This window comes from Asparagus officinalis, chromosome 6 (assembly GCF_001876935.1).
Source record: "Asparagus officinalis chromosome 6, Aspof.V1, whole genome shotgun sequence".
NCBI lineage: Eukaryota > Viridiplantae > Streptophyta > Magnoliopsida > Asparagales > Asparagaceae > Asparagus > Asparagus officinalis.
In genome coordinates, this window is record NC_033799.1 from 71,872,112 (window position 1) to 71,883,419 (window position 11,308).

The 11,308-nt window shown below is 38.2% G+C and overlaps 1 long non-coding RNA gene across 1 annotated transcript; it reads right to left on the minus strand.

Annotated features, from left to right (window-relative positions):
* On the minus strand, positions 5,321 to 10,394 carry LOC109844589. Its single transcript, XR_002248074.1, has 2 exons — positions 8,383 to 10,394; positions 5,321 to 5,709 (listed from the first exon to the last, which is right to left on the minus strand). It is a non-coding gene; the product is annotated as an uncharacterized LOC109844589 (long non-coding RNA).

Sequence of the window (11,308 nt, forward strand, 5' to 3'; positions counted from 1 at the left end):
TTTTATCCTGCAATTTAGAGATATTTATCATGAGTCAGCATCATCATGTACTCTACCAATATAGCAGGACCTCAAATATGCTAATGAGCTCTCCTGTCCGATGTCGATCAACTATCAATATCCCCTGGGTGTACCCCAATACAAGGACCCTGGAGACATACAGAATTAGCTCTTGCTACTTACATTCTGTATTATAGAGGAAATTTTCACTGTAGACCCGTTTTCACTTTTTATTACCGAATTCGACCTTGTTGAGTTTTAATTAGCAGAATCGACCCGGTTTCTCGTCACGTTAGCGCCGTGGCGAGAAAGCGGGTCGATTATTTTTTAAACGGCCTCGTAAACAGTCAGATTTGCCAACCCCGATTGTTTAGTACATCCGCTACGAAACACTTAACTAATTGATCGGGGTTGGGAACCCCGACCAATTCGAAAAGGTCCCATTTCGAATTGGTCGGGGTTCCCAACCCCGACCAATTAGCAGAGCCCAGCCCCGCTGGTTTTAACCAGTGCACCAATTGGTCGGGGTTGGGAACCTCGACCAATTCGAAGCCCATTTACGCCAAGTCAGAAAGTAGTCGGGGTTGGGAAACCCGACTACTTTCTGGGCCCATATATAAGCCACCGAACCCACCGAAGCCACCGACTTCCTGTAGTACAAAATGTAATCACAAATAACACATGCTAAAATGCAATCATACTCCTGTTATCAATCCACAATTCAATCACAAACACAAATATCATACGTACAATTCATATTCGCAAACTTAACATTATATCAAATCCATCGCACAAACACAAATATCATACGTACAATTCATATTCGCAAACTTAACATTATATCAAATCCATCGCAACACAAACAACATATCAAGTCCAAATTGCAACTCAAACGCAAACATCCTATCAAGTCCATCAAAACTTAACAAATATCAACAACGCCCTTCCCCCTCCCTCTCCCTCTCCCTCTCCCTCTCCCTCTCCTTCCTCTCCCCCTTCCCCGTTCACCTTCGACGTGAGCTCGGATAAGTTCCTCGTCCGTTGTGTGTGAAGTTGGGAGCACATGACATCCGCGTCGACTCGAACCGCCTGTGAACATCCAGCCTGAGCCTGCTGTGAGCCGCCAGCTTCATCATGCGCATGGCTTGATCCCGCCTCCGTGTGTCCTCGTCGACGTCGCCGCCCGTACTCAATTAGTCGCTCCTCCCGTCCATCGCGGCTTGCATTACGCGTCCTCTAAAGAGCCGACCGTATCTTTTTTATCATTCGAAGGAACGTGTTCCTCGGTTCATGCTCGGTAGTCGTGCGCAATGCGTCATGTGCCATAGTAGAAAGCTCTTCAAGCTCTTGTATCTATAAAATAAAAACCGAAAGAAAATTATTATCAAGTGGATGGTGAGAAAATAAAACTCAGCAAATAATTATATATTTTTCTTATACACTTACCAACTCTCTCTCGACTGGGCCTCTTGGTATGTACTCCTTCGGGGCTTTGTTTTCCTGAAATATCCACCGGTGAGTAATCCCCCAATACCACCGCAGGTACACACCTAGGTCAGGTGCATCAGCCCTCTCCATCACTACATGTTCCTCCCTTAAATCCCACCTCTGGATGTAATCTTCGCGAATTACTTTCCAATTAGCATGATGTGCACCTTTTCTTGGATTTCTCTCTATTCTCTCCACAGGTCTTGGAATATGTTGCTGTAGTCCAAATTGTCGAAGCACACAGTCAGGCATGTGCATTTCGACAATCTCAAAGCATATAAGTGGGATGCGAGCACGCCATACATCCTCACCTTCCCGATAAATATCTGGTAGTGACTCCAACACTAGCTCGTAGGGCATCCATTTGACCTATAAAGAAGATATTATGATATATTGATTGAATATATTTAGATATTGGTAACAATTGGTCGCATAATTGAATATATTTAGATATTATAATTTTTATACCTGTTCATCCTCTATCTGATCAAGCTCATTTCTATAAAAGTTTTCATGCCCCTTTGGAGAGGTTTGCCAAGATCTGGACACATTCCATCTATTTTATATACAACGTGTTAGTATATATTGAAATAAAGCACTAAAATTACATGCATCTTAATAATACATGCAGCCTAACGGAATATGGCCATCGAGAGCGTGGGCCTCCCTCAAATCAGGTGTTCCCAAATACAATCGCTCCCATGACCATATCTGCAGCAAAGTGTGTCATCAATGCTAAGAATAGGCCGACAAAATTTAAACCCCTCAATCGAAGGCCCAAATACCCAAAAAACAGAGGTGAATTGATGAACTCCCGGATCGATCTCTTTGGTTATGAGTTTGTATTCAGATCCAGGATTACTTATTTTGATCGCATCAAGATATTGAGGTAGTGTCGCGTAAGACTTGTCCCAATCACCAAATATTTTTGTCATCGCAATTCTCCTTACATTTCATGCTTTAATATACGAGATTTCAATGAACTTGGTATCAAGCACTTTCTCAATTATATTATCGGGCGTTAGATCAAGCTTCTTCCTTAATTTTGACATAATCAACCGCGCTATGTAAGAGGCAGATGCACCATTGTGATCTTGCTCTAATATTGGATTGACTCATGTGTGAACATCGTAGTATTCACTGATCCTAAATTGAAAATTGTGTTTCTTTCCTGCAAATGCATATAACTTCCAAGGACATGAGTAATCAGTTTCATTTCCCTCGGTCAAACATGTTCTTTGTGTGTTCATAAAACATATTGCATCATAACTTGTGCGATTGCTTTTAACTTGCTTGAACTTGAAATTCTTTTCGAAAGAGTATTCACGAATGACATCAACCAATTGGTCCTTAGTCTCGAATAAATCACCAACTTTAAAGAGGGCGTCATCATCACCTCTACGAATTGAACTTTCACCGATGCACATATCTTTTACTGTGGAAGAATGAATCCACTCATCATCTTCAAACTCGTCCGGGGGTGGTTCTTCGTACTCAATATAGTCATTATTAACGTAAGCCTCATCAGGCCATTCCGGATTATCTTCGACATCTTGGGTAACAAATTGCATGCTATCAACTGGTGCACTATATTGTTCTTCACCTCCCGAGTCATTGCTTCTTTCATCCTCTTCGATTGTTGCCCTACTTAACGGACCTATATTTCCATAAGAGACTTCGTTATTCATGACATTTGACGTTCCACCGAATTGAGCCCGCTCCATTTTATTCGAAGAAGAAAGAAACCCATCGGAATGAACTCCCATATCTAACATGCGTGAGAATTCTTCTGGAGGTTTGAATATTTGGCATGAATTATGTGGCAACTTTTCAATAAACAATTTTACCGTTTGTTGCGACTTGCCCAATTTAAACATAATACTCATATGATAATCGTTCGAGATCTCCACTGCGGATGTTCTATCAATAGCTATGGGCCAATTGCATATAATTTTCAGTCGGTATTCTCGTGGGTCAATTTCCGTAACTCGGTGTAATTCCATAACCAAGTTGTAGTAACTATATGATTCCGAGATCATTAATGGCATCGTTACCCCTCCGATGTACATTGGCATAATATTCATCCCATAATTAATTTGCCCACCATAAGAACAAGCAATAAAAATCATATTGTTCAACCTATTCAAAAGAAAATTATATCATTTAAATATAAAAAAATTAAATTAATATGCAAATAATCTTATATAATTTCAACCAAAAACCCTAATTCCCAAATTGTAAATCCTAAACCCTAAAATTGAACAATTGAACATTCTATGCTCTAAAAGTTAATTACATCGATAACAATCATCATACAAACGAATTTCAGCGATAACTCTAACCCACGAAACTCATTTATGAATGAAAACCCTAGAAATTTATTTTTAAGAAAAAATCCTAGATTTCAACATGTTAAAAGAGGAGAGGAGTAGAAGAAATTACCTAAAGAAGTTTAAGATAACTTTTGATTTGAATTTCGGCCGAAGAAACGAGTTGAAACTTGAGATCTGAAGCTTGGTTTCGAGAGAACAGACGGAAGAGAGAAGAGGGAGGCGGAGAAAGGAGAAGGGATCGGGGGAAATAGGGTTCGGTGGCTTTTATACGGTGGAGGGGGCCCAGAATAAGTAGTCGGGTTTCCCAACCCCGACTACTTTTTGCCTTGGCCAAGCACCGCGTTTGGCCTCTGCTTAATAGTCGGGGTTGGGACCCCGACCAATTCGAAATGGGCTTCGAATTGGTCGGGGTTCCCAACCCCGACCAATTCGTCCACTGGTTAACCCAGCGACGGCTGGGCTCTACTAATTGGTCGGGGTTGGGAACCCCGACCAATTTGAAATGAGACCTTTTCGAATTGGTCGGGGTTCCCAACCCCGACCAATTAGTTAAGTGTTTCGTAGCGGATGGACTAAACAGTCGGGGTTAACAACCCCGACTGTTTACGAGGCCGTTTAAAAAATAATCGACCCGCTTTCTCGCCACGGCGCTGACGTGGCGAGAAACCGGGTCGATTCCGCTAATTAAAAATCAACAAGGTCGAATTCGGTAATAAAAAGTTGAATCGAGTCTACAGTGAAAATTTCCTCCTGTATTATAAATTGACAATATACACAGAAAAAATTAAGCATCTACATAAAAATGAAAACATACTTCTTCCATTGTGAGCATAAAACACAGTTCTAGTGATTGCCCCTCTTTCGATTTTGCACTTTATTAGTAATATAAAACGTTATGAATAACTAGCCATAGCTAGACTTGTAACTGAAAAGAATATTTGAAGTATATAAAACAGATTCATATGGGGATACCTATTTGGAACTAGTGGAACCTAAAAAGATGTATTTCCCATAAAAATGATTAAAAAAATTTTATTGTACAAAAATTGCCAATGAAATAAAGCATTTGAAATTCATTGTGACTTCAACTTTCCAGCATTCAAATCACCTGATGATGACTTGTATCGAATAAGATCTTGAACACTAGATCTGGTTTTCACACACAAAGTACCCATCCAAACAGTCTTTGCATTTTTCGATTGCACAAGAAGTCTGCCATTGAACACAAAAATTTCCAGGTACATAATCACAACACACTTTCCACACAAAGGGTTGCACAACAAACCACTAGACACATAGATTTCCAGTTACATAATCACAACATACTTTCCACACAAAGGGTCGCACAACGAACCTTTTGCATAATAATCAAACAAAGTAGATGATTTAACAGATAGTTTTAAGATTTTTCAATGAGATCACATTGCGTAACAACACTCAAGCGAATCAACAAAAAAATGAACAGAAATGCAGACATCAGAACAGTTAAATGTGTTGAATTAAAGAGTAACTAAACTGAGATTAACACTTGAAATTACGTGCTATAACAATTATACAGAACCTAACACCAGACAACATACATCTCAATCTGCATACTGCTTGATACAAGATCTGAAAGGAAATCACATGAATTGCATTGGATGTGCAAGGAAACATATAATAGCTAATTACATTTCCAATCTGTTCCCGCTCGATACTGAATCTCTATATTGTTTTTCGTGTGAGTATCACAGGATAGATTTTGTCAACCTTCTAAGTTTTAAATACAAAATATGCACAGGATAGGAAATCCTCATAAGAAGCCAGGTAGTCCTGTAGAAATGCCACGGATGTGCTCCTCAAGCTTTCTTCAATCATGAGATTAAAAGGAAAAGCCTAAAACAACTCCCTGCAATTAAGAAGGCACAAATCATCACTATTAACCTAAAACAAGAAATATCAGTTTATTTTATTAATAATAATGTTGTAGTTTATAAATGACTGCAATGGCCAGAACTCAGAAACCCAATCCCCCACCCACCCACAAAAAAAAAAAAAACTCCCCCCTCCCCCCCCACCCACAAAAAAAAAAAAAACTCCCCCCTCCCCAGAAAAAAAGAAAAAACACAAAAAAATGCGCAACTATTATAAGTAAATAAAATCAAATTATTATCTTCTTAGTAGCTAAGAAAAGGATAGTGATGCAATTCATTGCTTCAATTTCATAACAGCCTCTCATGGCGTGTACTTTCATCCAGTATGGCTTCAGTGTTTAATGGTTTTATCAATGTTACAAGTAGAATTTATATTATTCTCAACAAAAGGTCGCAAATTGAAATCAGAAGCCTTCTCAGATAAGAGCAAATTTTCTTTTTCATGTTTTCAATCATGCTGGAGAAGCTGTTAGTTTTGCCTTTTGACAAGACTGTAATTGATTGCTCTATTAAGAACATATCAAACTCTGGGAGTCATTTTATACAAAGTTGTATCCACCATTCAGAAGCTGCTATCCAAAACTGCCAGGATACAAATATGGATACTGCATACCTATATCCATAGGTTCATGTATTGATGCCAATTTAAGAAAATTTACCGGATACGAAGAACCATACCGGTATAAATAAACCATCTGGATCTCTATCTAAATATTGGAATATATGTATTGACTCAACGATTGAAGTTGTTTTGACCTTGGTATATCAGATCCGTATCCGTAATTTATAATATATGAGTTTTCCTCACCTAACTATGTCCGTATTTGTATTCACATCCGCAATTATTAAGTGGATAAATATATATATGGCAAATATCATATCCAATCAGTCTGCACGCATAAAAATAGATTCAAAACAAAAACGCTATGGATTGAAAGATTCATGGGTTTCATAGAAACTAAATCTAAGAGAACCATTCATAGAAAACCTCAAAGATTCTAGTTGGACTAGCTTTATCTGTCAAACCCACTGGACAATTTCTCATTAAAAGAATAAAGTAGAAAACAGACATCCCAATCTCTTATCTCTGTCAAACCCACTGGACAATTTCTCATTAAAAGAATAAAGTAGAAAACAGACATCCCAATCTCTTATCCCATTGAGGTAAAACATCCCACAGACGGTCGCGTCTAGTATCAATGTCGTAAAAGCCACATATGCTCTCCCACAACCACCTAGAATTTTTAGCACCGACTCTGCAGGAATTCAATGCCAAATGTCTGCCTGCTTCAAAATAGATTTCCACTTGACCATAGCCGTAACAGTCTCATACCTCAGATGGGATGTACAGGCGCGCAACATGGAGTTTGAATGCCGTGGCAATTAACTAGGCTGAAATCGTTTGATACGAGAACCAACCACCAGAATCTCACTAAGGAAAGTAGTAGGCAGGGACCAAACCTCAATGTGCAAGCTAACCATACGACCCCAAATTCCGAACCTAAAAGAAATATTGGAGCCGGACTAAACCTGTGAAAAATCCTCCAAAATATGCATTCATTAAAAGACCATCAAAATAAACTCTTCATCGAACTAAAAACCAACAATAAATATTCTTTATAATTCCAAAAGTCAACAGTAATCCAATTAACTTGATAAAAACAATTATTCCTCAACTTAAAATGAAACTCGACCTAAAGGAAAGAATCTCATTATTACAAAACTCTCAATTCATCAACTAAACATCAAAGACTTTATTTAACCTTCGCCTAGATGACAATAACAATCTCGAATTATATTCCTTGCTCCCTTCTAAAAATTTGACAAATCCTCAATTCTACCTAATCCCGAGTCTCTAAAAAGAATGAAAACAATACAATGAGTTCACAACTCAATAAGTGGATAAATTCATACATTAGACACTGGTTTTGCAAAACTAAAATAGATAAATTCATACATTAGACACTGGTTTTGCAAAACTAAAATAAATTGACTTGATAAACAAAATACTAAAATAGTAAAAATTATAATGCAATTGGTTTTGCAAAACTAAAATAAATTGACTTGATAAACAAAATACTAAAATAGTAAAAATTATAATGCAATATTTTCAAAATATATACATGCAATGGAAATAAGCAGGTCACGTCTCAATACGGTCAACACTTCGATACTCTGGTTGACTTGGCAAACCCCACTATTATATAGCCCGTGGTCGGGACGGTGAGATCCAAACTTGGGCTCTTAGCGCTAAAATAAAAACATCATTGAGGCACATTGAGCCATGTTTTAATAACTTGTTTATTTCCGACATATACCGGTATATTGACCTGAGATGCATATGCTTTAAGAGAATTAAACAACGTTCGCAAAACTAAATACGTTATACAAAAATGCTAAAGGCCAACCAATAGTGAAATCAATCAACTACATATGCATCTCAACCTGCTACTATATGAAAAGACAACAATTGACAAAGAAAATAAGCATAGGCTTATACCAAATATCCATGTGGATCACATCCAAATCAATTTAATATGCAAGTAAATGACATAAAAGAAAATAATCCATCAGGAACAAATCCAAGTATAGTTATAATTTTATATAAAAAAAATACGCAGCGCATAATGCATAAATTCACCACTTACTCAAACACGAAAGACTATTGGAATACCAGTCACGGTGCCTCCTCGAAGTCACTTGTGATTCCTACATAATATATACAAATAACCATCAAAATTACAATATAATCTAAAACCCGAACATCTATTAAAATAATCTCAGGATATACTAACTAAAAGAAATGATAGTTATCATATTAGATCAGACACTAGTTTTATACGGGTCACATGGACCTAACTTAGCAACCCAAAGTGTGCTCGACTCTATTGGTCTTATGGCGAATTATACTATTCTATTGTCTAATGTCAAGGCCAACCTCAAAGCATCCATATGGATTAAATTAAAGGACTTAGATCCATAATTGTTAGTTTCAAGTTTAGAATAACAAGATCACTATACTTTATTTTCTATTCTTTAGTTTCGCTGTTTATGAGTAGATAAGAACTTATACTAACAAGCTTACGGGTAATAGATCATTGCTACACTTACGCTCAACTCTTCATTTGCTAAAAATCATTATAGGATCAATGTGAACACAGACTAGATCGACCATTCCTATTTGAGTTATTATTATTTTCTAAGCTTCAATAAGTATGACAAAGCAACAAGAGCATTTACCAATTGATGTTGAAAAGATCACCTCGATCTCAAAAGAAGAGTGGTGGAGAGCACAGAATCGACTACGAAAGAGTATTGGCAACTCACTTCTCCAAAGTTGGCCAATCTAATAATATAACCCTTTTTTTCCCTCAGTTATTCTTCTCTGGCCACAGCATGTTTTCTTTCTCATTTCATTTTTCTTTTTTATTGACTGCGGTTTCTGAAGGTATGATGCTAGGGTTTCATTTTCTCTCTTATATTAGTTTTCTACTTCCAATAAACCCCATAGTAAATTTCCTTTCACCACTAGCCCCTTAAAAAACATATATATAAATACTTTTAATAGAAACATAAAAGCCCTAAAGTAATATTATATTTATAAATTACTATAGTCAACCCAATTGTTTGAATATCTACTAAAAATTTATAAAACTAGGCTTATTATAAATAGAAATTAGGGATATTTCAATACCTATATCCATAGGTTCATTATTGATGTCAATTTAAAAAAAATTATCGGATACAAAGAACCATACCGGTATAAATAAACCATCTGGATCTCTACCTAAATATTGGAATATATGTATTGACTCAACGGTTGAAGTTGTTTTGACCTTGGATTATCAGATCCGTATCCGTATTCATAATATATGAGTTTTCCTCACCTAACTATGCCCGTATTTGTATTCACATCCGCAATTATTAAGTGGATAGATAGATATATGGCAAATATCATATCCAATCAGTCTGCACGCGTAAAAGTAGATTCAAAACAAAAACGCTATGGATTGAAAGATTCATGGGTTTCATAGAAACTAAATCTTAGAGAACCATTCATAGAAAACCTCAAAGATTCTAGTTGGACTAGCTTTATCTGTCAAACCCACTGGACAATTTCTCATTAAAAGAATAAAGTAGAAAACAGACATCCCAATCTCTTATCTTATTGAGGTAAAACATCCCACAGACGGTCGCGTCTAGTATCAATGTCGTAAAAGCCACGTATGCTCTCCCACAACCACCTAGAATTTTTAGCACCGACTCTGTAGGAATTCAATGCCAAACGTCTGCCTGCTTCAAGATAGATTTCCACTTGACCACAGCCGTAACAGTCTCATACCTCAGATGGGATGTACAAGCACGAAACATGGAGTTCGAATGCCGCGGCAATTTAACTAGGCTGAAATCGTTTGACACGAGAACCAACCACCAGAATCTCACTAAGGAAAGCAGTAGACAGGAACCAAACCTCAACGTGCAAGCTAACCATTTCACTTTTTCCAGCTACAAGCAAACAAAATGCGACACTAGCGACTCAGTGATTACGCAGGGAAGCAGGTGGAAGGCCTTCTATGATTTCCGCTGCTGCTTCAGCTGAGACTCGGCAATAGCCATCAAAGACCTCAGCTTCGACACGACACCGCCGACGCCTTGTCGGGCGGGCCAGCTGGCAATGGCGGGCGCAGGCGATCGCACGGCCGCGTCGTGCGCCGGAGGCGAGAGAGCGCACGCGCCCTGTAAGCTCGTCGGCAAGCTCTAAGCGTCATAGACGCCGCGACTCTATCATCATCGCGATTTGAATTTTCGAATGCATCCTGAGGCTTGGCTTTTGCTACTGTTCTGGTTGGAGGCGGCGAGCTCGGAGGCGGCGATGGCGGCGTCCGATGTCGGCATCAGGGTTTCCGGCGAGGGAGTCGGAGGGAGGGCTTTCACCATGTCGAACACGCTCCACCGGGAATCTTCTTGGGCCGCCGCGCCGCTCTCTATATTGTGGGGGAGAAATTAGGGTTTTCGATTTTGGGGCAAACTCGCGTCGATGTGATTTGACTCGCGCGTGCTTATTTTGCCCCATGTTGCCCCCAAACTACACTATTTGCATAAACAAATGTTTAGAAAGTGTTAGGGCTCTTTGACACGTAGGTAGATTTTTTTTTTTTTTTGCGAACTTAGAGTGTAGATTGTAGTCATAGCGCAAAGAGGCAAAATTTGTGGGCGTGGCAAATAGGGCGGAATATTTTGATTAATCCAAACTCTATCTTGACCCATTTTAATCTGAGATGGATTGAATATCGGGTTCTGGTCGATATATTTTGATCCGACCAGGTTATCCTCATTGTTACTTGTGGGGCTTAAAGCCTGTTTGGTTCAATAGAGGCTAGGAATAGGATTAGGAACCTATTTATTATGGATTCCAACCTAATCCGTTTAAAATTTATAGACAAGTTTTAGTTTTTTATGAATCCTTTTTTTTTTTGCATTCTATGTTTGTTTTCACCCAAAGGAAAAAAGAATCTCACTTTAATAGAACCCAATTCCTAATACCATGTTGGTCAAATAAAATTTTAGGGATAA